The sequence below is a fragment of the Physeter macrocephalus genome, chromosome 4, assembly GCF_002837175.3.
Source record: "Physeter macrocephalus isolate SW-GA chromosome 4, ASM283717v5, whole genome shotgun sequence".
Lineage (NCBI taxonomy): Eukaryota > Metazoa > Chordata > Mammalia > Artiodactyla > Physeteridae > Physeter > Physeter macrocephalus.
Genome location: NC_041217.1, coordinates 82,837,666 through 82,863,138, shown reverse-complemented (window position 1 = coordinate 82,863,138; position 25,473 = coordinate 82,837,666). Strand labels below are relative to the sequence as shown.

Genomic DNA, 25,473 nt, shown 5'->3' with positions numbered 1-25,473 from the left:
TCTCCTAGATCTACTATAATGTAGCCTCTTCTATGGCCTACCTTCCTCCAGTAACAACCTGCCTCCAATACTGTTGCCAGAGTGCTAGTTTTAAAACTTAGATATGATCAAGCAACAAACCAGTTAAAATCTTTTACCGGTACTCCATAATCTACCAAGGTGATTAGCAAAACATACCCTCAAAGAACCATGCACTTTCAAAAACAGAGCAAGGTTCTGCTATCAAAATTGAATAATATCTCCCCCGATCCCACTACTTTGCAGAAATAAGTTAAATTAGTGGGCATAATTTCCTCAATATTAAGTTTTTTTTCTCCACAAATATATCTTAAACATTTGACTCTTGTTACTATTTGTGGTGATATTCAATACTAACAAAATGGCAAAACAAATAAATATATGGCCAACAAATATTAATGAAAAAATTGGAACAAGGAAATCATGAAGAGTTTTAAAGCTTTAAAAAAATGTCATAGGTACACACACATCTGTGTTTTTATAATGCATAGAAATGATCACGATTTTGCTCTAAAATACTTTCTGGTTTAAATGATAAAATTAATCCTGTAAATATTTCATGGTGTACTACCAGTGACAAGATAAAGTCCAAACTCCCTAACATGACATATGAGGTTTTTAACCCTTTGATTCCAGCTTTGACTCCTGCCACTTGCCTTTGCTCACATGCTACATGCTAACAACATTGAATACTTTGCATCTTCTAGTGGTTTAAAGCTAGAAAATTATGAGTTACACAGAGTTCAAATACCACCAGACTTGTTTCTTGGCTGTGTATCCTTAGTCAAATTACCTAATCCTTCTAAGCCTACTTCCTTACCTATAGAATGATCATGATGATTATAGGCAATACATATTGAGCACTTACTATGAGCCAGGCATAGTTCTACTCACTTTACCAATATTAACTCATCTAATTCTTGTGACAATCCATGAGGTAAATAGTATTGTTAGCCTCATTTTGCAGATGAGGAAACAAGGCACAAAGAGGTTAAGTAACTCATATATGTCTTAGCACTCTCTGCCCCAAAAGACACAGGTATTTATTTATTCTGTAAGGTTGTTATGGGGATTAAATGAGATGATATAAATAAAATGTTTAAGACAGTTCCTGGCTTTCAGTAACTGCTCAATAAATGATAGCTACTATTAATTGCTTCATGAACATACAATGTACTTTCAAGACCAGTTCAAAGTTTTTCTGTGAGATCTTCCTTAGCCCTTTACCCAGAGTTAATCACTCTTTCTGTGTGCTCCCATTACATTTAATACTGTTCTGTAATTTTTTCCCAATTTTGCATTCTCCTTACAACAAATACTTCTTTATACCGTTCCATGACCTTAAGAAACTTAATATTCTGGAGTCATTCTTGCTGGGTATATTTAGAAAAACAAGGAAACTCAGGGATGAAAATGAAAAGAGAGATAGCATTAATAGCCAAGAGGAGTAAATGCTTCTGCAATGCTGTCTTAAAAGACCTAAAGTGAACCTAAATCTCAGAACGTCACTCCTATACTTGTTACAGCAGAAGATGCTAAGACATGCGTCAGAGAAAAATTGAACGTAATAAAATCTACTCAGGAAGATGGGTAGGAATTTGAACTGCTCATGGTATTTGCTTTTTGAAATTTCTATTAAGTACATTTAATTAAAATATTAATATAGCATTTAATTTGTAAAGCCTTGAGATAAATTTTTAATAAAAGCCACTGGAAGAAATCTTGCCTAAAATACATCATTAAATTTAGCTAAAACTATTTTAAAGCAAATGATAAAGGAACAAAGAAACAGAGGGAAAAAAAGTAAATGTCAGACTGGCTTCTGCCTTTCAAAACTTTTACCATTTTGCTCACTGTTCCTTGAATAACAAATCTTCAAAGCAAGCACATACAGGATATCAGCCTTTTATCTCACTCCTATCAGAGGAAACAGCCTTATAGGTAACTAAAAATGATTCCCAAAATAGCAAAGAAACTTAAAAAACCCTAATATTACTAATAATAGACAACATAAACATCTCAAGCCGTTATTATGCCTAATTGCAAAGTAAGAAAGACAATTCTTCAAAAAAAATGAATTTTAACAATTCTACCAACTCTGTTGAGACATCCATCACAGAAATTTTTGAGGTTTTTCTAAAATGAAAGAATAAAAAATCATAGTTGATTTAATGCAGATTATATTCAGAATTTTGAGGCTTTGGCTTCAAAGACTTAGAATAATACTAACTTTGTGATTGTATGATATAGTTGGTTACCCACATTATTCAAAAAACTTCCAAATGACTACAAGTCCTTTTCCTTGCTGCCCACTGATTCTACTGGGTACTGCTGGAGGTTTTATTTGCCACAGCTGTGTGACCTTAGGAGTTATCCTTATAACTAACCCAATGGTGTTATGGACTGAATGTTTATGCTCCCCCGAAATTCATATGTTGAAGGCCCTAACTGCCAATGCGACGGTATCTGAAGGTGAGACTTTGGGAGGTAATTAGGTTATGAGGGTGAAGCCCTCATGAATAAGATTAGTGCCTTTATAAAAAGAGACATGATAAAGATGATCTCTCTCTCCAATCTGGGAGGTTACAATGAGAAGACGGCCATCTAAAAACCAGGAAGAGGACCCTCACCAGGAACTGGATTGGACAGCACCTTGATCTTGGATTTCCCAAACTCCAGAATTATGAGAATTAAATTTTTGTTGTTCAAGCCACCCACTCTATGGTATTTTTGTTACAGTAGCCCAAGCTTACTAGGACAAATGGTAATTCGTATTGGCTCCACTTTCAAACATATCTCTAACTCCAACCATTTACCATCTTCACTGCTACCACATTAATCCACGCCACCATCATTTCTCCCCCTCTCATTTTTCGATTTGTACTCAGTTTTCACCTTCCCTGTTCATCTTATCTCAAATAAGGCTTCTTTCCCCACATATTTCTCTATGCCTTCACCATGCTATATTTTCTCCATAGAGCTTATCGTTTACCTGAAATTCTATTATTTATTTGTTTACTTATTGTTTGTCTCCGCTATTGGAACGTAAGCTTTTTCACTACTGTATCCCCAGAACCTAGAAGACTATGCACTAGATAGTAACCCTTCAGTAAATACTTGTTAAATGAATGACTAAATCCTGACTATAAGAATACGTAATAAGGAAAGGTTTATGAAAATTAGCAATGCCTATTACTTTAAGGGCCTCTAAAGATGTGAAGTTGCCTCATTTGTAGAATAGGAAAACATCTTAGAATACTTTAAAGATAAATGAGTAATACCAAAACAACTTACTTAAATAATTACAAGCACCACAATAATGACTTTTTTGTACATTTCTTATTTGCCAGGCACTACATGCATAATCTCATTTAACCTTTACGACAATCCTTAGAAGAAGACATCTTCATTTTCTAGAACAGGAAACTGAGGCTTAGCAAGATTAGATAACTTTTTAAGGTCATATATGTTATCATAAGTGGGGAAAGTATAATTTGAACTCTAAAACCCCTGTTATTATTAATATCATGTAACATATTACCTTCAGGATAGAAAGACATTTTAAAAGGGGGCAATATCTAAGTCAGGGGTCTTCAAATTTTTGTTCTAAACTCCTATGAACATAAAAGAATGATTTATATATATTTATAAGTTATAAACATACACAACTATAGTAACATCATGCATATCATAAAGCATGCAAAAATAAAAAATTTAAAAGATATTTAAAAAATCATTGTATTACTTTTCTTAAAAATTAAATATGTAAGAGGAAGGTAAAATAACCATTTCACGCTCACTAAAATATGATTAATTACAAATATTTTAAGTAAAAGCAATGTGATTAAACATGATGTTTTTTCCTTGAAACAGTAATTCAAAGATCTAGTTCCAAATTCAGTTTATTTCAATACTTGGTTCTAAGGGTGCTATCAGCTGAATTATGTACAAATTCATATGCTGACATCCTAACCCCTAGTACCTCAGAATACGACTATTTGGAGAAGGAGTCTTTAAAAAGGTAATTAGGTTAAAATGAAGTCACTAGGGTGGGCCTTAATCCAGTATGACTGTTGTCTTTATAAGTAAAGGAAATGTGGACACAGACAGATACAGAGGGAAGACTGTGTGAAGACACAGGGGGAAGACAGCCACCTATAAAGCCAAGGAGAGAGGCCTCAGAAGAAACCAACCGTGCTAAACCTTAATCTCAGACCTCTAGCCTTCAAAAGTGTGAGAAAATAAATTTCTATTGTTTAAGCCACTCAGTCTGCGGTACTTTGTTATGGCAGCCTGAGCTGACTAACATAAAGGGCCATAGTAACCGAAAAAGATAACTTACCACAATACATAGAGCCAATGAAGAGCTTCATTGACTGAATCAAAATACTCATTGGTAAATTCCATTCACCAATTAAGCAAGAGTTTTTGTTGAAATCTGATTAGTATACCTCCATCTTCTCCAATGTCTGTCAACTATACTTGCAAACTAATTGGACAGTATTACATTATTTACATTTTTAACAAACTGATTAAAAATCCCCTGAAACTACTTTGAAAGATCTTAAAACAGACTAGAAAATTGTTTCCAAGAGTGCTAAGTGTGCAGATAGGAAAGTTTTATAGATGACACGCATACTTTGTTTTGGGCAATAACAAATAGCAATGGAAACATTCCCAATTATCAAATTCCCTCTCCAAATCATGAGTTTCTTTAGAAAAACAATTATTTCTCTCTCATTATTAACTTTTACCTTTAAGGAACACAGTAAGTGTGTTTATATTTAATTTTTTTTTGCCAATAACCACTTGTCATCACAGAAAACCAACAATTCTGGAACGTTTCTTATGGTAAAGGAAAATTGTGTGACATTTTAAGATTGGCAACTTTTAAAACTACTTCTCCATAACAAACTAGAGAACTACCGTGAGATACAAAATATTTTCATGCCAATGCTCCTCTTATTTTCAAGGACTGTAATGATTCTATCATTTAAAACATAATTTCTAAATCCACCTACTTGGACATATATAAACTGGACCCATATGACTGTTATGTGTTGCAATAACTAAAAGAGAACAATAGCTAAAAGACCAGTGAGGATGTCACTGCCAACTCTTTTTTGTTGGGGAATGAACACCTTCCCCTTGAGATTAATGCCTTAGATGAAATCTGGTAAGAGTGGAGGCACCAGTGGCAATCTGTATATTAAATATTTGACAAGGCCTAACTTATTACCTTTTTTCTTTTTTTTAACTTATTACTTTTTGAGGTGAAAACAAATATAAATGACTCTAATGCTCTTTTCACATCCTAATAAATCGTCTTGTGCACCCCCAGCAGACCGTGAGTATAGAATAAGATATTCCAACTTACACATGCATTAACTTTAATGTTCACCAGTTTACAAAGGAACCTGAGGATATTCAGGGGTCTGCTAAAATAACCAGGTGGCCCAAAATCCTATGAATAGAAAATGTAAACAACTCTTCCCTTTGAGACTTAAGAGAACTAGTCAGAAGAAGCAATAACTATTTCCCCCTCAGCTTTATTGAGATATAATTGACATATAACATTGTGTAAGTTTAAGATACACAACATGATGATTTGATACATACATATATTAATATATATACACACACACACATCCTGTGAAATGATCAGCACAATAAGGTTGGTTAATATATTTGTCACCTCACGCAACTACTTTTTTTTTTTTTTTTTTTTTTTTTAGTGAGAACATTTAAGATCTACTCTCTTACAACAACATTGTTAACTATTAACTATAGTCACCAAGAACTACTGATATTTTTTGAAAAGTGTAAAAGTATATGCCCACAGAGGTCATTTACATCTGGATGGTCCTTAGGCTTTCCTGAATGACAGGGAAAAGTAAAGGAAGCCTACAGAAGGGGAGATATGCACTACAGGCAGAAGAAAAGAATGTGATTTGGGAAAACTTCCTCAGTCTAAATATCAAGGAGGCTAGAAATCACACCAGTAACTATACTTCTGTTGCAGCTGGACCTTAATCTAGTGTTCCAGTTAGTAATCTAGTTTAGAGACAACCTAGGTATGGTTACTGCAAATTATGCCATATCCAGAAATTTACTGGTCCTAAAAGGTTGCAAGGGCCACTGAGGAAATAGGCCTTAAAAAAGGTTGGAAAAGAACCTCCCAGACCAGCTTCTTATACCATGAAGTTAGCCAAGACTATATCAGGATTCATAGAAAAATGAATTTTCTTGTAGTAGAACCACTGTTATAACATATATGCTAATTAGTACATGGATTAAATCACATCCTTGAACTGAAAAATAACAATTATACTGAATAAAAGACTAGCATAATGCAGTTAGCCTATAAGGTTTTACCAATACCAGTGTTTTAAAGATATTCAACTAAATTTACCCAAGAAAAATAAATTTATAAAGATACTTTGAAAAACTGGAAAATATATAAGCTCAAAGCTTAAAAAATATTTTCTAAATAATCTAATGATATGGTTCATTATCCACACCCCTGTTCCTCTCCCATAAATAAGGCTATAATTTAACAGCAAGTATTTAATGTTATCTAATTGCATAGCTGATGTTCAAGGCAGTCCTCTCAGTCTAATTCAGTTCTTACATATTTCTGATCTGAGAGTAGAACCTAATTAGCACTATGAATATTTTCAACAAGTAAAATGTAAATGAAAAATCCAGGAGGTACAGAAGAGATATGTTTGTATAGAAATGTGATATTTTAAATGTCAATAATTATTAATTTATTAAGTGCTTACATGTGCCAACCATTGTGTTTAGTACCTACCTAGATTATTACATTTAATTTTCACAGCTCTGATAGTTAGTATTACCTCCATTTTGTGGATAAGGAGGCTGAGACTGAACTGGTTACGTAGGTTACCCAAGGTAACACAAACTTAGTTCCGCTTTACTCCAAAGCTTGTGCATTTAACCACTATGTATTACTTGTTTTTGTGGGTAGACATAACAATAACATCAGCTAATATAACAGGATGTCAAATGCAACTTTTCCTGTCCTCTCTCAGTTTCTGCAGGGGGCTCAAAGGCCAAAATCAAAACAAAAGGAGTCAAACACTTCCCTATTCTAAAGAGAAGGACAAGGCTTATAAAGCGGGGTGGCCAAAACCTGGTTCACTACCCTTGTCAAGATGATATGAGAAGAATTTCAATTCTTTAATTGTAAGGATTACAAGGGACAACAGAGAGGATTTCCTTAAAGAAACTAGGTGGTCTATGTTTCTCTGCCTCCTAAGGGAAAAGGGGGAGATACTTCCTGCCCACCTCAAGCCAAGGGACTATAACCACAAGATAACCACTCAGAGTGCTTTAACATGTATCCTGAATTAGGAGGGAGAGGGGAGTAGTACAAACTCCTGACTGGGGGGAAAAAAGAGCTAAATTTTAAAGACTGCTTAGGTACCGCAGTCAAACAAATGTTTCAGTAGAAGAGGAAGTTTTACAAAATGAAACAATGTGGAAAATTACACATGAAAATAACTTTAATAACATGAAACTTTAGAATTTCACTACATTAATGCAATGTTAATAACTATCTGCATAATTAAATGAGGTTTATCTTTTTTTATTGAGGTATAATTGACATGTAACATTGCATTAGTTTCAGATGCACAACACAATGATTTGCTATTTCTATCAGTGTGAAAAGATCACCACAATAAGTCTAGTTAACATTCATCAACATACATAGTTACAAAATTAAAAATTTTTTTTCTTGTTATGAGGACTTTTCAGATCTACTCTCTTAGCAACTTTCAAATATGCAATACAGTATTATTAACTATAGTTGCCATGCTGTACATTACCTCCCCATCACTTATCTGTTTTATACCTGGAAGTTTGTATGTACCTTTGGACCCCTTCACCCATTTTGCCCACCATCCCCACCATCCCCCTCTCGTAACCACCAATCTGTTCTCTGTATCTATGAACTTGGGTTTTGCTTATTTGTTTGTTATTTTCCACATATAAGTGAGATCATACACTATTTGTCTTTCTCTGTCTGACTTATTTCACTTAGCACAATGCCTCAAGGTCTATCCATGTTGCAAATGGCAGAATTTCATTTTTTTTATGACTAATATTCCATTGTATGTATATACCACATCTTCTTCATCCATTCATCTATCATTGAATACTTTGGTTGTTTCCATATATTGGCAATTGCAAACAATGCTGCAATGAACATGGGGGTGCAGATATCTTTTCGAATTAGTGTTTTCATTTTCTTCAGGTAATACCCAGAAGTGGAATTGCTACATCCTATGGTGGTTTTATTTTTAATTTTTTGAGGAACCTCCATACTATTTTCCATAGTGGCTGCACCAATTTACATTATTACCAACAGTGCACAAGGGTTCCCTTTTTTCCACATCTTCGCCAACACTTGTTATTTCTTATCTTTTTGATAACAGCCATGCTAACAGATACGAGGTGACATCTTATTGTGGTTTTGATCTGCATTTCCCTGATGATTAATGATATTAAGCATCTTTTCGTGGGCTTGTTGGCCATCTGTATATCTTCTAAATGAAGTTTTATCTTAATCTTTTTGATCTATTTATCCTTTTAAAAAAAACGCTCTAATATAAGAAATAACTGTCCCAAATTAGAACTTTTCAGCTTTGTAAACACTTCAAATAACCTTAAAATAACCTAGTTTTTAAATCACAAACTCAAGCTTGGCTAAGTTCTTAGCAAGACATTGGAAAATAAAAGCAGCAAAATTCCTACTTCCTTAAGTGTACAAAGGTTGAAACAAATTTCCAAAAACTAAAAAGAAGCAATTTTTCAAAAAGGGATTTTAAAAGTCATACAGTAATACTGCTACTTTCTAGAAATTTTGAAAATATAGAAAATGGGGAAAATATCTATAAGCCTACCATAGCATAATCACCGGTATATTTTGGTATATTTCCTTCCTGTTTATTTCATAAGATATATATTTTTTTAAATTTATTTATTTTATGTATTTATTTTTGGCTGCATTGGGTCTTCTTTGCTGTGCACGGGCTTTCTCTAGTTGCAGCGAGCGGGGGCTATTCTTTGTTGCGGTGCGCGGGCTTCTCACTGCGGTGGCTTCTTTTGTTGCGGAGCACGGGCTCTAGGCATGCGGGCTTCAGTAGTTGTGGCATGTGGGCTCAGTAGTTGTGGCTCGCGGGATCTAGAGCATAGGCTCAGTAGTTGTGGTGCACGGGCTTAGTTGCTCCGCGGCATGCGGGATCTTCCCGGACCAGGGCTTGAACCCATGTCCCCTGCACTGGCAGGCAGATTCTTAACCCCTGCACCACCAGGGAAGTCCCCCATAAGATAGTTTTATATAGTTGCAATTATGGTGTATATGTAATTGTATCCTGCTTTTCTTTTTTTAATGCTGTATAAGAAGATGTACTTTTCAAGGTTTAAAACTGAGACATAACAGGCTCTCCTAAAAACATACATTCATATCCATAGTACAATGTAACTTCTCATTTTATACTAAAGCTTCTAAAAAAGCCAGAAGACAGATTTCTCAAGTTTTCAAATCACATCCCAAAATTATACATCCACTGGGTATCTTATCTCACTTTATAATATAAAAGCAACAAAAAGTAAAACTGCATTCACACAGATATTAAACATATCTCCTATCCCTCAAATTACCATTTAAAACACATAAAAGAAAAAAAAAATAAAAAATAAAAATAAAACACATAAAAGTATTAGTTCTGCAATATACTCACCCTCAGGCCCAACAATATCATATAGACACAAAGTTATTACTAAGATAAAAAATTATTACCAGCTCTTCCCCTGTCTTCCTGAACAATTCAGCTGAAAGCCATTCGGTGGAACAGAGTGAGGTAGGCATCCATTCCTCATGCTAAGGAGCCACAACAGCAGGTCAGGTTATCAAAGCACCACAGCAGGAGGAGTAAGAAAAGCATCTGTGTAGGAGGGCTGTGAGTGTGGACAGTCACGACCCACACAGGGTAAAGAGGGCAACTCCACAGAGGGGCAGCCTCTGTGAGATGTTAGTGTTGGAGCAGGATGAGGGGGTAGCCAGCCTGATGGGTGGCCTGGTGTGGGTTGTCAGAGGCAGAGCAGGGTGAGAAGAGGATCCTTGTGGGAAGGGGCAGACAGGCATAGAGTATTGACAAGTGGACCCTGGGCTGAATTTCAGCCCCTCATCTGGATGTCTATGTGTAATACACAAACTGCTCAATTATATAGGACATCCTAATTGAATACTATGCATGTATTAAAAGAATAAGGTAGAGACTTGTGTGCAGATATGGAAAGATGTCCAAAATAAAAGTGGGGAAAATATTTCTCAATTATGGTTCCTTTTCTATAGACTTTTAAAAAAGGATACACATATATCTACACACACACACCCACACACATACCTTGCAATAATGTGAGTTTGGATATTACACAACTGACTCCTACCCTCTGTAGTCCCCTTTTCTGAAATGGGGGTGGGTGGGCTAGATCTCTTGTCTTCCTCAAAGCGGAGAAAGCAGGTGGTTAGGAAGTGACCATCTTATGATCATTTGGACATGCTCAGTTCAGTATACGGTCAGTTGTGTCAATAAAAGTTTCATTATCTTCACGTTGGTACTTTTTATACAATCAGACCATATTTTTTGTTATTACAAGACTGAATCTTATAAGCCCTGCTTACTGAATTATGGTGGATATGGAAAAAATTGCCTACAGTGCAACCAGTGAGAAGGACTTGGGAGGAGGGGAGCAAGTTTTTTACTCTTCATTTTATAACTTCTTACAATGCTTGACCTTATGTATTTGTTGTTGTTGTTTTTAATGTTACAACAGGATCTATCTGAACGGTCAAATAATGGGTCTTTTAAATTGCAATCTTCATGGGAGAAAGTATTTGCAAACGAAGCAACTGACAAAGGATTAATCTCCAAAATATACAGGCAGCTCATCAAAATTTACAAGCAGCTCATGCAGCTCAATATCAAAAAAAAAACAAAACGAACAATCCAATCCAAAAATGTGCAGAAGACCTAAATAGACATTTCTCCAAAGAAGATATACAGATTGCCAACAAACACATGAAAGGATGCTCAACATCACTAATCATTAGAGAAATGCAAATCAAAACTACAGTGAGGTGTCACCTCACACCAGTCAGAATGGCCATCATCAAAAAATCTACAAACAATAACGCTGGAGAGGATGTGGAGAAAAAGGAACCCTCTTGCACTGCTGTTGGGAGTGTAAACTGATACAGCCACTATGGAGAACAGTATGGAGGTTCCTTAAAACACTAAAAATAGAACTATCATATGACCCAGCAATTCCACCCCTGGATATGTAAACTAAAAAACCAAAAACACTAATTTGAAAATGTACATGTACCCCAAAGTTCATAGCAGCATTATTTACAATTGCCAAGATATGGAAGTAACCCAAGTCTCCATCAACAGATGAATGGATAAAGAAGATGTGGTATATACACACAATGGAATACTACTCAGCCATAAAAAAGAATGAAATTTTGCCATTTGCAGCAACATGGATGGACTTGGAGGGCATTATGCTAAGTGAAATAAGTCAAACAGAGAAAGACAAATACTGTATGATGTCACTTATATATGGAATCTAAAAAATACAACAAACTAGTGAAAAACAACCTAAGTGTCCATTGACAGATGAATGGATAAAGAAGATGTGGCACATATATACAATGGAATATTACTCAGCCATAAAAGGAAACGAAATTGAGTTATTTGTAGCGAGGTGGATTGATCTAGAGACTATCATACAGAGTGAAGTAAGTCAGAAAGAGAAAAACAAATACCATATGCTAACACATATATATGGAAACTAAAAAAAAAAAAATGGTTGTGAAGAACGTAGGGGCAAGACAGGAATAAAGACACAGACGTAGAGAATGGACTTGAGGACACGGGGAAGGGGAAGCTGGGACAAAGTAAGAGAGTGGCATGGACATATATACTCTGTCAAATGTGAAATAGCAAGTGGGAAGCAGCCACATAGCACAGGGAGATCAGCTTAGTGCTTTGTGTCCACCTAGAGGGGTGGGATGGGGAGGGTTTACAATACTGTAAAATTTAAAATAACTTAAATTTCCAATAGGAGACTTAAATGTATTATGGTAAATCCATACAATGGAACATTATGAAGTCATACATGTTCATAGTAAAAGAAGAATGTTATAAAGCACTGTATAGTATAAGTTAATTTAAAAATCTATATGAGGGAATTCCTTGGCGGTCCAGAGGTTAGACTCCACACTTTCACTGCCTCAGGCGCAGGTTCAATCCCTCGTTGGGGAACTAAGATTCCGCAAGCCACACGGCAAAGCCAAAAAAACCCACAAAACTATATGAATAAAAAAGTGAATACGTATATAACACCAAAATGTTAACAGTGATTATCTTATCTCTGGGTTATTAGAACTATGGCTCAGTTTTCTTTTGGCTTATCTAATTTTAAAAAATAAACATAAATTACTTTTATAGCACTTGTTTCATAAAATATAACTTACTTTTTAAATGATTCATCCAATACTTTCTAAGCACCCACTTCATATAACGTATTGTGGGAATTAAAACAGAAAAAACAATAGTTAAGTTTTTTAAAATAAAATTTATTTCTTACCATACCACATCACAAATCCTTTACAGTATTACTAAATAAACATATTTCATTTTTAAATTGACTTTTATAGATCACCATGCTCTGTTAGAGATAAGCTTTATAAACTCCGAAAACATTACTAATCCAAAACAGGTCAGTTCTAGGACATTCTGGGTCAGTCTTCTTCTATCATAGATGGTCATTTAAGTCATGAAAGTAGTTAAAAGAAAGGAGAAAATACCAGGAGTATGTGGAATCATGGGAGCCAAAGGAAGAGAACCTTTCAAACAGAAAAGAATGGTCAACAGTGCACTGTCAAAAGTCAAAGTAAAGACTTGAGTGTCTTGGTCATTAGGACCTGGGCAAGAGCAGATTCAGTGGAAGGAAGGAAGTGCATAGTGAATTGAGAAGTGGATGGGAAAGAACAAATGGAAACAGCAACTGCAGAGAACACTTTCAAGGAGTTTATCCAGGTAAGCAAGTGGACATCAGAGTAGTAGCTGGACAGGAACATGTGGCCCAGGAAAGCTTTTTTTTTAAGATAGAAAAGAACTAAGCTTGTTTAAACACTGGTGGAAAGGAGTCAGTAGAGGAGAGAGAAGAAACAATGGTAGAGAGGAAACGCCAGGCGGGAGAGAAGGCATGGCCTTCAAATGGAACTGGAGGGATTAGCATTTGACAGAAGGAGGGACAGCTCTTCCATTGGAACAGAAGGTAATGAGGAAAGAAAGACACAGACGCAGGTACATTTGTAGGTTTGGGGTCTGTATGTTGATTAACTTGCCCTCTAATGGCTTCTATTTTCTCTTTGAAATAATATATGCAATTATTTGCTGAGAGTAAAGTGAGAGATAGAAAAGCCAAAGGTTTAAGGGGAGTAAAGGTTTAAAAGAGACATCACGGAGAAAAAAGCAAGACTACATAGTTACATACATATACATACATAAGCAGAGAGTTTTTAAAAGGCAAAGAATAAGGGATTAAACCTTTGAGAACATTAATCATGACTAGGATCTATAGATGGAAAGAAAAGAGAGAATCAGATAGAGTGGAAAAAAGACTAGTAAGAGGTAACAGAACAAGGATAATGTGGATCACAAATAAACATGGAAGGAAAATGTCCTAAGAAGAAAAGAAAGAGGTAAGGAGAATAAGGACCGAGAAAGGGTCCTTGTATTTGGTAACAGGGCATTAAATAAATGGTGTCAAAAGACAGTGAGGACAGGGACTTCCCTGGTGGTCCAATGGTTAGGCAGGACTCCTCGCTTCCATTGCAAGGTGTATGGGTTCAATCCCTGGTCGGGGAACTAAGATCCCACATGCCGCAAGGTGCGGCCAAAAAAATAATAATTAAAAAAAAAAAAAGGACGTGAGGGTAGATAACAGCTTAAGCTTAGGGAGAAAATTAGTGAGAAAATGGATCAAGTATGAATACATTTATTTTAAAGTCAATAATAATAAGAAGATCCAAAAGGGGAATCAATTTTAAATACAATGCTTTAAGGTTGGGAAAAAAACCTATATATATTTTAAAACTGCAGCAAAAAAATAATGAAGGATATAATAAATACGTGAAAGAGGGAGGGGAAAGTTAGGTCACATGGAAGAAAGAGGTGTCAGGAGTCTGAGAAGTATAACAGTTCTTATGGAACTGGAAAAAAGATGAGAAGATTTGTGTATGCTTAAGACCCAGACCAAATCAGTTAAGCTTGCTCATACCATGTAACCTTAATCTTTGAAAATTACAATAGCCATACTAAGATTTAGAAAAAAAGCCCATCTACTTGAGGATAAAATTTTTAAGAGCTGCTCAACAATGAGCTGGGTCATTAATAGATTAATGGAAGTACACTCAATTGAAGTTGGAAACATGATTCACAGAAGGTCTGGCCTACCTACATGATTCTTCATCTGTCTCCTAAAGCTGGGCACAAGAGTGAACAAAGTAAACTGGAGCCAAAGATAGGAAAAACTAGTAATTATCTCCAGCAGGGGGAATGCCTTGCTTCTCGTGCACAACAGAGATCAGTGGAGCAAAGGAACCTAGTGATATGAGGAGAGCAAAACTGAAGTCTAGGGCACTGGGTAAAGGAGAGGCATGTTTGTGGGGAGAAACTGGGTTCGAGGGAAGCAATAAACACAAGGAAAGTAGGCACACAAATGTTAATAGGGAAGGAGGCAGAGTAAGCAATCATAATTGTTTGCAGGAGGAATGGAAAATCAGAGGGATCATTTAAGAGCAGTAACAGCAGTAGTATAGGTTGGTATGGTTTTTTAGAATACACACACACACACGCACACAATCCCTAAGGGTCTCGAGCCTGCTTAGTGGGAGAAAAGATTCACCTATTGAAACAAATCCTCTTTCTCTTGCACTGTAGGCCAATGCTTCCTAAACCCCTGACCAAAACCCATGGTAAGAAATACATTTGATTCACAGTACACACACACACACACAACTGAAACAGAAGTTTCACAACACAATAATTAACCTTACTACGTATGATTAAGTAAACATAAAGTTAACATCAAATATTTGGTCATTATTTAAATACATTTAAAATTCCAAAATTAATACATAATATAAATATTAAAATTAGAAAAGAGTCAATGTAATGCAATGAGCGACCTTTCCTGTTCATAAATTAATTCCAGTCTAGAACACACAGGACAGTGTTACGTACTTATTAGGTTCACTATAGAGTCTTGCACTCTTTTGCTTTATATTGGGTCAGGGTTGAAAACCCTAGATGAAACAATAAGTTGTTGTGAATGGTAAAAATAGTACCATACTCATTCTACTTAGTAATGGAAACTCTTTGGTCTTAATACAAAATGATGGTTAGCACTATCATTCATAATCACTTCAGAGTAAATTAAGAACTAAGCTGTAAGAATTCATTTTCTTCTTGGAATCCATATTGAACTCAGTTATTGATGCAGGGCAAATGGATCTTTTAGCTAAATGTTTTTCTTTAATGTTTTAAACTGCCCCTCAGGAAAATAATAATTAAAAGTTTGGAGACAGAGAAATGAGATTTTACAATATCTCTACATTTTATTTTGTTCAAATTTTCTTTAATGATAATGCTCTCTTCCAGATGTAGCAACATGTTTGAAAGAGTAAAAGAGTACAAGTATTACTTGCCATAACAATGTTTTGGAACCCTTAGACATATAGCTTCAAATTTAGTTCACTAGATTGCCAAAAATATCAGTTAAATAAGCAAATTTTGCTCTTCAAAAATACTGGAAAACACCTGCCAAACAAGAATGTTTTTCAACTAGAAAAATTCTAGATTCGCACAATCTGCTTAGCTCCTTACCTCTTAACAATTATCAAACTCTGCTGTGACATAGTAAATGGATATAATTAGCTCTGAATAAAACATTTTTAAAACTTGGCTACTCAGCAAGTCTCCTTTATAATAATTAATAACTTTCAATATTTTTCAATACACCCAAGAGATTCAGAGGGTTTTCAGCACATACCAAAGCTTTTTATACGTAAAACAGTGACTCCAAAGAGCACTCTAAGCCCTTAGAACAAATGGGACAGAAGGAGAGCCCAGCAATGACCTGCTGGGCAGTGTGCTCATTCATGCCCAGCCTACTGCTTCTGCTGGAGGGAAAGCTTCAAGGACACCAGTAGTCCGGCTGCCCTGGACATTCAGAAGAAAGCAGGAGGATGCCTGCACTGTAAGTTGTGCTGTTTTGACTACTGTCTATATGTCCATCTCTGTCTCTGTCTGTCTCTCTGTCTCTGTGTCTGTCTCTCTGTCTCTGTCACTCTCCCTCCCTCCCTCCCTCTGCTTGAGTGTTGGAAGGGTGCTTTGAGGAAATACTCAATAAAACATAAGTGTGGACCTTTGGGGGGAAAAAGCACTATTATCAGTAGCTTCAAACAATGTTTAAAATAACTCCTCTATGTTTTCTAATCATATTTGCTCTTCCGCTACTTACAATTACTTCAAAAATTTTTCCCAGTTTAACTTATGAGGATCAACAATTCCTTTTCTATAAATATGTCCATACAGTTGTAGCTAAATTTAAACAACACAAGAAAATCTTCCTTATTAATTATCTTGCTACCATACGTGACAAACTAAAAGCATAGTGAAACTTAAATCAGTGATCCCAACAATTTGGACTGTAAAGTCTGCATCAAACGGTAGCCACCTTATAAACATTGTTGAAATGTCCCATAATGATACAGAATAGAGTTATGTCAACACGAAGAGGTGCAATTTTCAATTTTCCACTGACTAATCACCAAACATCATAAACATAACACCCATGCATTTTAGACAAATACTTTTTTCAAGAAATATGTAGCCATTTTTCTCTTATGCCACTGATATGCAACAAAATAAAACAATAATCCATCTTTCTCAGGAATGGTCCTTAAATAAAAGGGAAATTGAGATAATTTTATATTCTTTTCTTTCTTTGAAAATATATATTTTTAAATTTTATTTATTTTTGGCTGTGTTGGGTCTTCCTTGCTGCGTGCGGGCTTTCTCTAGCTGTGGCGAGCGGGGGCTACTCTTCGTTGCGGTGCGCGGGCTTCTCATTGCAGTGGCTACTCTCGTTGCAGAGCCTGGGCTCTAGGCGCACGGGCTTCAGTAGCTGCAGCTCGCGGGCTCTTGAGCATAGGCTCAGTAGTTGTGGCGCACGGGCTTAGTTGCTCCACGGCATGTGGGCCCTTCCCAGACCAGAGATTGAACCTGTGTCCCCTGCATTGGCAGGCGGATTCTTAATCACTGCACCACCAGGGAAGTCCTCTTTGAAAATATTTTAAAAGGCTTATTGAGAAGTCCAGTATGGGCTTCCATGGTGGCTTAGTGGTTGAGAGTCCGCCTGCCGATACAGGGGACACGGGTTCGTGCCCCGGTCTGGGAGGATCCCACATGCCGCGGAGCGGCTGGGCCCGTGAGCCATGGCCGCTGAACCTGCGCGTCGGGAGCCTGTGCTCCGCAACAGGAGAGGCCACAACAGTGAGAGGCCTGCGTATCACACACACACAAAAAAAGTCCAGTATGCTGTTTCCAAGAATCTTTTCAATTTTAAAGATTTTAACTTTCATTTGCAACAGTAATACAAATATATGTCACTTTAGTCAGGTTTTGCACATTTGATAAACCCATTTTTAAAATAATTTTCATTGAATTCTTACACTTTTTCTCAAGTCACCTTTTCCTCAACATTTTTGTACTTCTAGATGCAGCTATTGAACATTGCCTCTGTATTTTTTTTACTACATGCTTTCTTCTCCTAATAATTAAACAGTACATTTAAAGGGTATATTGATCTAGTTTCTTTTTAAATAACAATTATCATTGAACTCTTAAAAACATCACACTTGAAGAATGCATTTAAAGTTAAAAAATAAAACCTAGTTAGATAGCATCTCACCATTTTTACCAACCATTCTGCTCAACCTTGAATTATGTTAATATAAATTAACTGTGCAATAACCATTGCATTACAGTCATCACCAAACTGACCATCACTCTAATTCACATAATTCTACCCTTTTGTTCCATGTTACCCCTTACAGTTTAAGTAGGAACCAGGGAAAAGGTGATTTTGCAGTAAATACTGTTGTAAAGCAGGCTGTGTCATTTCCTCCCAGCAGGCCCTAACATCATCAGCCTTAACAGACTCTTATTTAATCAGAGTATCAAAGAATACAGATAAATATTTAAATACAAAATTATGCTTCATATTGCTAAGTAACCAACTCAAAAGTATCCTAGACAGCCAGAGTTTTTTTGTTTTTTTAACTTGAATGGAAAAAAAGAAAGAAAAAAAGCACATATCTTTTAAGAAGCAACAAGAACAAATCTCACACACACCTCCATCTGTCCTATATCTTAACATCCACACAGAAAAAAATCCACAAATATGCCACTTCTATGAATTTAAACTTCGAAGAAAAACTAATAATTGTCCTCCATGCCCCCTGCTGTAAACATTTATCTCTGCTATGAAAACCATGAAAGTCAGAAATCTAACTTAAAGAAACAGAGCATAAATATTACTTATAACTAATATAAATGGATTAATACTGCCTGAACTGAATGTTAAAATTATGTTTCAGGCTGCTAACCAGGAATCTAAGATTTATAAGCAAAAAAATATCATAAATTTCCTCCTCAAAAATATAAGGTGCAAGAGAAACATCTGGGATGGCTAGATGTGAAAAAGTTAAGTCCTTTAAATTTCTTCCTCTTATCTCACCATTATTTAATCCTTCAATCTTTTTTTTTGTTTGTTTGGTTTTTTTTTTTGTGTGGTATGCGGGCCTCCCCCTGCTGTGGCCTCTCCCGTTGCGGAGCACAGGCTCCGGACGCGCAGGCTCAGCGGCCATGGCTCACGGGCCCAGCCGCTCCGCGGCATGTGGGATCCTCCCAGACCGGGGCGCGAACCCGGTTCCCCTGCATCGGCAGGCGGACGCGCAACCGCTGCGCCACAAGGGAAGCCCTGTTTGGTCTTTTGCGGTACGCGGGCCTCTCACTGTTGAGGCCTCTCCCGTTGCGGAGCACAGGCTCCGAACGCGCAGGCTCAGCGGCCATGGCTCCCGGGCCCAGCCGCTCCACTCCGCGGCATGTGGGATCTTCACGGACCGGGGCACGAACCCGTGTCCCCTGCATCGGCAGGCGGACTCTCAACCACTGCGCCACCAGGGAAGCCCTAATCCTTCAATCTTATAAAGTGCTATAATGCCCCTGAAGTGAAGAAAAACTTCATGTTTCCTTTCCCTTAGGATAAAAATTATTCACGCAATCCAAAGAGGAAAAAGATAAAAGATTCCATCCTGCCCAACCCTCTGGGAACCAGTGCAGGACACTCCTTCCAGTTTTGGACTTTTATTCCACCTAGCTTTCAATGTCCCCACTTTCGCTAAGGCAAAAAGATTGCTGTTTAACTGGTTCAGTAAGGAATACTGAATGTTGAAAAACATTTTCAAACATATTTTTGATTCTGACAGTGTACAAGTTTATTTCTCTGTATCTCGGGTTCCAAACTAATGAAGGGAATGTATTCTAATTACTCAATATGAGAAACAGAGTATGAATGAAAAATTTTCAGATGTTTTAAGAAATGTACTAGAATTTGGAAGCAGGAGGTATAACTTTGAAGAACCATTTTATAAAAACTAAACTAACAAATCCAAGTACTTCAAAGAACACCCCTTAGAACAGGGTCAGCAGACTATGGCCTACCTGTGGGTCAAATGTGACCCAACATCTGTTTTTGGCCTCTGAGAATTTTACATTTTTAAATTGTTGAAAAAATAATCAAATAACTACATTTTGTGACATGTGAAAATGCTATGAAATCCAAAGTTCAATGTCCATAAATAAACTTTAACTGGACCTCAGTCCATACTCATTCATTTAAGTATTGTCTATGGCTCTTTTTTGGCAGAATTGGGTAGTTATGACAGACTGCATGGCTCACAAAGTCTAAAATATTTACTATCTAGCCCTTCAGAGAAAAAGTTTTCCACTCCCTGCCTTAGAAGATCATACACTTATTCTAATGATACTACAAATTAGGAAAATATTTTTGAAACTGCTTGTTTGAAAATGCCTTCAAAGCCGTAACACTTTCTTTTGAATCTCCTCAGTGGTGACAAACCTTCACTCTTTGAAGATGAAAATGAATTTTGGAAATGGCTAAGCCATTTGGAGCCAAGATTGAATAAGTTAGTTATCAAGATGAATCAACCATTTATTGATAATCTAAATATATGGGAGGCTTTTTTTTTTTTTACAGCACTATCTCTGACTTCTAAGAGCTAATAACCAAGTGAGGGGAGAGTCATATGCTTTCTTACCTTTGATTCAAGGTAAACAGGCTCTACAGACAGTCCCCAACTCATGATGGCTCCAGTTAAAATTTTCTGACTTTACAATGGTACCAAAGTAATACGCATTCAGTAGAAACTGTATTTTGAATTTTCATCTTTTCCTGGGCTAGTGATATGCAGTATGATACTCACGATGTTGGGCAGTGGCAGAGAGCCGCAGCTCCCAGTAAGCCACAGGATCATAAGGGTGAAAAAGCGATACACTTAAAACCATTCCGTACATACAACCATTCTGTTTTCCATATCCAGTACAGTATTCAATCAATTATATGAGATAATACACTGTATTATAAAATAGGCTTTGTGTTAGATGATTTTGCCTAACTGTGGGCTAATATAAGCGTTCTGAGCACATTTAAGATAGGCTAGGCTAAGCTACAATGTTTGGTAGGTCAGATGTGCTAAATGCATTTTCAACTTATATTTTCACCTTATTATGGGTTTTTCAGAATGTAACCCCATGGTAAGTTGAGGAAGATCTGATAAAAGCCCATTTTAAAATAAAGTGTTAACTATCTCATGTAATTTACTGAATACTGTACTGAAAGTGAAAAATAGAATGGTCCTATGGGTATGGAATGGTTATAAGTGTATCGGCTGTTTATCCTTGTATCAATAATCATGTGGCTGACTGGGAGGTTGACTCCTTGCCTCTGCCCAGCATTAGGAGAGAGCATCATATCGCATACTGCTAGCTCAGGAAAAGATCAAAATTCAAAATTCGAAGTACAGTTTCTACTGAGTATGTACCAATTTTGCACCATTGTAAAGTCGAAAAATCAGAAGCGGAACCATCTTAAGCTGGGGCCCATCTATTATAAGCATGGAACTAGAAAGGACAGAGGAGGAAATAGAATTCTATAATAAAGCCAGAAGATCCACTTTCTTGATTGGCTGTGAATTTGCTATGAAGTATTTTTTTTTTTTTTTTACAAAGAGGTACTCCAATAATAGTTTGGGCAATACACTTTGGGAATAAATGAGTGACTCCCAGTGAAATTTTAAAAGAACAGGATTCATTTGGATGTAAAGGCTTTTAATCTTCAATTAAAACCCATTTAATTTCTTTATAATCACAATTAATAAGAAAATTAGTATAAATGGATCCCTTCTATTCATACAAAGCAAATAATTTATCCTTGGCCCCCTTCTCTTCTAATTCCTTGTCTTCCCCCCAAACAATTTCATCTGCTCTTCCGGGTTCAATTTCCACTTACTGGCTAACTCCGAAATTTGAATCCCCAATCTCAGCCTGTCTTCTGGGCTCTGGATCCTCTCTTGACATCTCTATCTGAATGCTCCATAGACACTTCCAACTCACCATGTTCAAAACTGAAACAATTATCTTCCCCTCACTTTAAAAATTAAATCAAGTTCCTCTATCCACAGTTTCCCAAGCTGAGAAACTAAGTTTCTACTTTTCTGTTCACCTTCAAAGCCAATCACTTTTTAAGCCTTGTAATATCATCTGTCCTCTCCTCTTCAGCTCTATTACTATTTTCCTACTCCAGGCCCTTATCCACTCTTATCTGGGCTATTTCAATAGCAACAGCCTTCTAACTTATCTCTCTACCTTTTGCCTCTCCATCCAATCCAGCCTCTATACCATACCACCACCATGTTATCTTTCCTAATTACTTAAAGTCCTTCGCTGGCTCTCCACTGTCTTTCGAATCAAGTCCAAAGTCCTCAGCATGATAAACAGGCTCTTCACCAAATGGCACCGCAGACTTCTTTTTTCTCTTTCTCTGAGTCATAACTTTTTACTTGCGTAAATCTGTATATTGTTTTATAGTATATCCTGTACTTCAAAGTATTAAAACTACCTTTAACACCATATTCTATAGTGAAAGATTATGCCAAACTGGGCAAATCTTCATTATTTCAAATGATAGGCACTGAAATCCCACACTTACCTAATTTCTAGAAATTTCAGCGGTCCTAACATGACTGGCAACCAAGCTCTGCAATTTTATTTTTTTCAGCTTATTTCCAGGCACCACCTTCTTTAGCCCAACCCCTCATCTCTATACACTCTGACTTTTAGTGACAATGTGGACTACAACACATTCCTCAAACATACCATATACTTTCACATAATATTCCTGGTTTTCATCCATATCTTCTGTTCCCTTCCCCAACTCAGCAAACTCCTATTCATCCTTTAAAGCCAAATTCAAATATGGTACCTTCTCACTAATCCTCCTCCCTACCATATACAGAATTATCTTCCCTCATCAATGGTCCCATTAACTCTATAACTATATCTCTGTTATAACTCTTATCACACTGAAATTGTAGGGACTTATTTACGTGTCTAGTTATAAGCATCTTGAAGGCAGGGAAACATTTTCTTTTCTTGAATCTAACTTTAACTTATGGTCTGAGAACAAACATTTTAAACTTCTTATTAAAAAATAATCACCTCTTATAGTATTAAGCTAATGCCATAATTGTAGTATCTGAGTGACTGAGGGCTTAGAAACAAAAAGAAGCCCACATCATTCACCAGGAAAAAAAAATTCTCCTATATATAAAGTATAATTAAATTGTAGCTTGGATATGCCTTCATCTACACCTTGCAATACCAGTTTCTTTCTCTCTCTTTCCTTCTTTTTGAAGTTCTTTACAGAACTTTCTTTTAAATGCTTGTTGGATTTCATTTGTATCTCACCCACAGAATTTTACACTAAGTATAATGAAGAGGTTAAGATCAGGATTTCTGGAGCCCAACTGTCTGGTTTGAGTCCTACCTAGCTCTGGCACCTAGGCTGTTTGATATGGGAAAGTTATTCAACCTTTTTGTTTCTCAGTGAGGAGATCATAATAATAACACCCCTCAAGATGCTGCTGTAAGGATTAAATAAGATAATGCATGTAAAGAATTTAGAGCACTGCCTGGCCCAAAGAAGGTCCCAATAAATGCTGGTTGATGTTATTGTTAACATCAGTTTTAAAAACAGCTTATGTTAGCCCACTTGGTAAAGTGTAATCTCCTAGATGGAAGGAATTATATCCTGCCCATACATGAATATAAGTGCTAAAACTGTGCCTTGGAATGTATTAGGTGCTCAGTAAATAACATGAATATAAGGCTTCAGTCCTCCAAGATCAACAAATTATAAATCACAGCAAAATTTATATATGGAGTACATGTTTGAAATTGGTGTTTCAAAGCATCCATCTTGCACTGAACTGTTGAAACATGTAAAACTATTAAAGCAACACAAAAATTACATTCACTAGAAACTTTCTCTCTACTCCTCCATTTAATTTGATCTTGGTATCCAGTGGTCTAAAATTCTTGTCTATAATGTAAGACTACAGATCATTTAAAACATAATTTTCAGCTTTAGAAAAGTGCTTATTGTCGCATCAGAAAAATTAATATTCTTCCTTTATATTTGCATTTTTAAAAAAAATCTATTGCCACATTCAACACAAAAAAACTAATGAAAAGCCAAGAGACACAATTACTACATTTCCTGGTTTCTGCCTGGGAAACAACTTCAGAACACGCCTATAAATATCCCTAGTCAAAGTCCGCTGGTTGCAAACTATTACTCTTCGTTCATTTCTGCTCTCCCGCCGCAACACCTCACACACATGCCCACAGAAAATAATGCACATGTCTATAATAAAGGCTGTACCCCCAAAATGCAGCTATATATTAATTTTGTTTTGGAGGACTTAAATCTTACAAAAGCAAATACAAGTCTGATTTGAAACAATACTCCCAGCTTACTTTACCAGGTAACTTAAACTACAACTATTTATCTAAAGCAAAGACATAGACTGATTGCTACCAAACTTCTTGGTAAACGATCAGTAACAGTGTATCGATAATATATGCTATTCCAGAAAAATTCATTAATCAGTTAAAAATGGACCACACTTCCATCAATGGTGATTTGTGGAAAATGAGCTTAAGCAATTTATTTACACAGTAAACGAAGATGTAGGACTTTATCTAAAAGTGAATCATCTAGCTTTAGGGTAAAGGTTTACAACGTGCCTACTATGTGCCTAGCACTTAGTAGTTGTTTTACTGAATATGCAATACCTAACACTTATAGAATACTCTCACACATCTCATTTGACCCTCAGAATACCCCCAGGCATGCATGAGCATCTCGATTTTACAGCTAAGGAAACGTAGGCCCAGAAAAGTCGACTTGACCGAGGCATCACATCTGGTATGTGGGTCCTGGCCGAGGCTCCAGCCCCTGGCTCATATTCTGATCATCTTATGCCACACTAGTTAGAAGCTCTTAGATGTTCCAATGCCAGATTTTTAACTCAAAATCCTACTTGACAACTTTCACTATTGTGCTCGTCAGATTCTGTTAAGAATCAAAGCACAAAAAAGCAAAAATGTAAAGTCCGTCGTCTCAGCCTGTCGACGTTCAAGCGCCGCGGCTAATCCTGGAGAGAGCCCCGCGTTTCTTCCTGGAGGCGGGGCGCTCCCTGCCTCTACCCCAGGACTGTCGAGCGTCCCCGAGCGCCACCTGGACGACGGTCCCCGCGCCCCGAGGGGAGCGGCGAGGAGACCCTCAGCAAGGCTCCACCACAACCGCCGAGGCCGACGAGCGGGCTCCCAACGCGCAGCGTCCGCTGGGCGCCGGGCTGCACGCTCGGGCATCCCTCCAGGCCGGGGAGGTGCCAAGAGAGCGTGGCCGGCGCCGACACCTCCGCCAGCCCGCTCCCGCGCTGTGGCCGGACGGCGCCCGACGCTCCGTGGCCCCGCTCCCGACACCCGGCGTGCGACACCCTCCGCCGCGAGGGTCCGAAGCCCCTGCCTCACACCCCGCCCGGGTCGCCCTGCCCCTACTTGCTCTCGTCCTCGACGCCGCCTCCGCGGCTGGTCTCCGAGGCTCTCGTCCTCCACGCAGAAGCGCCCAGTCGGCTCGCTC

The 25,473-nt window shown here is 37.1% G+C and overlaps 1 protein-coding gene across 2 annotated transcripts in view; it reads right to left on the bottom strand.

Moving 5' to 3' along the window:
- Window positions 1–25,473, bottom strand: part of DENND2C (DENN domain containing 2C) — a 101,603-nt gene extending 76,130 nt beyond the window's left edge. For both annotated transcript variants that reach the window (XM_007119607.4, XM_055084376.1), the window contains exon 1: window positions 25,392–25,473. The gene's annotated coding sequence lies outside the window, so the exon portion shown is untranslated. The remainder of the gene's footprint in view (window positions 1–25,391) is intronic.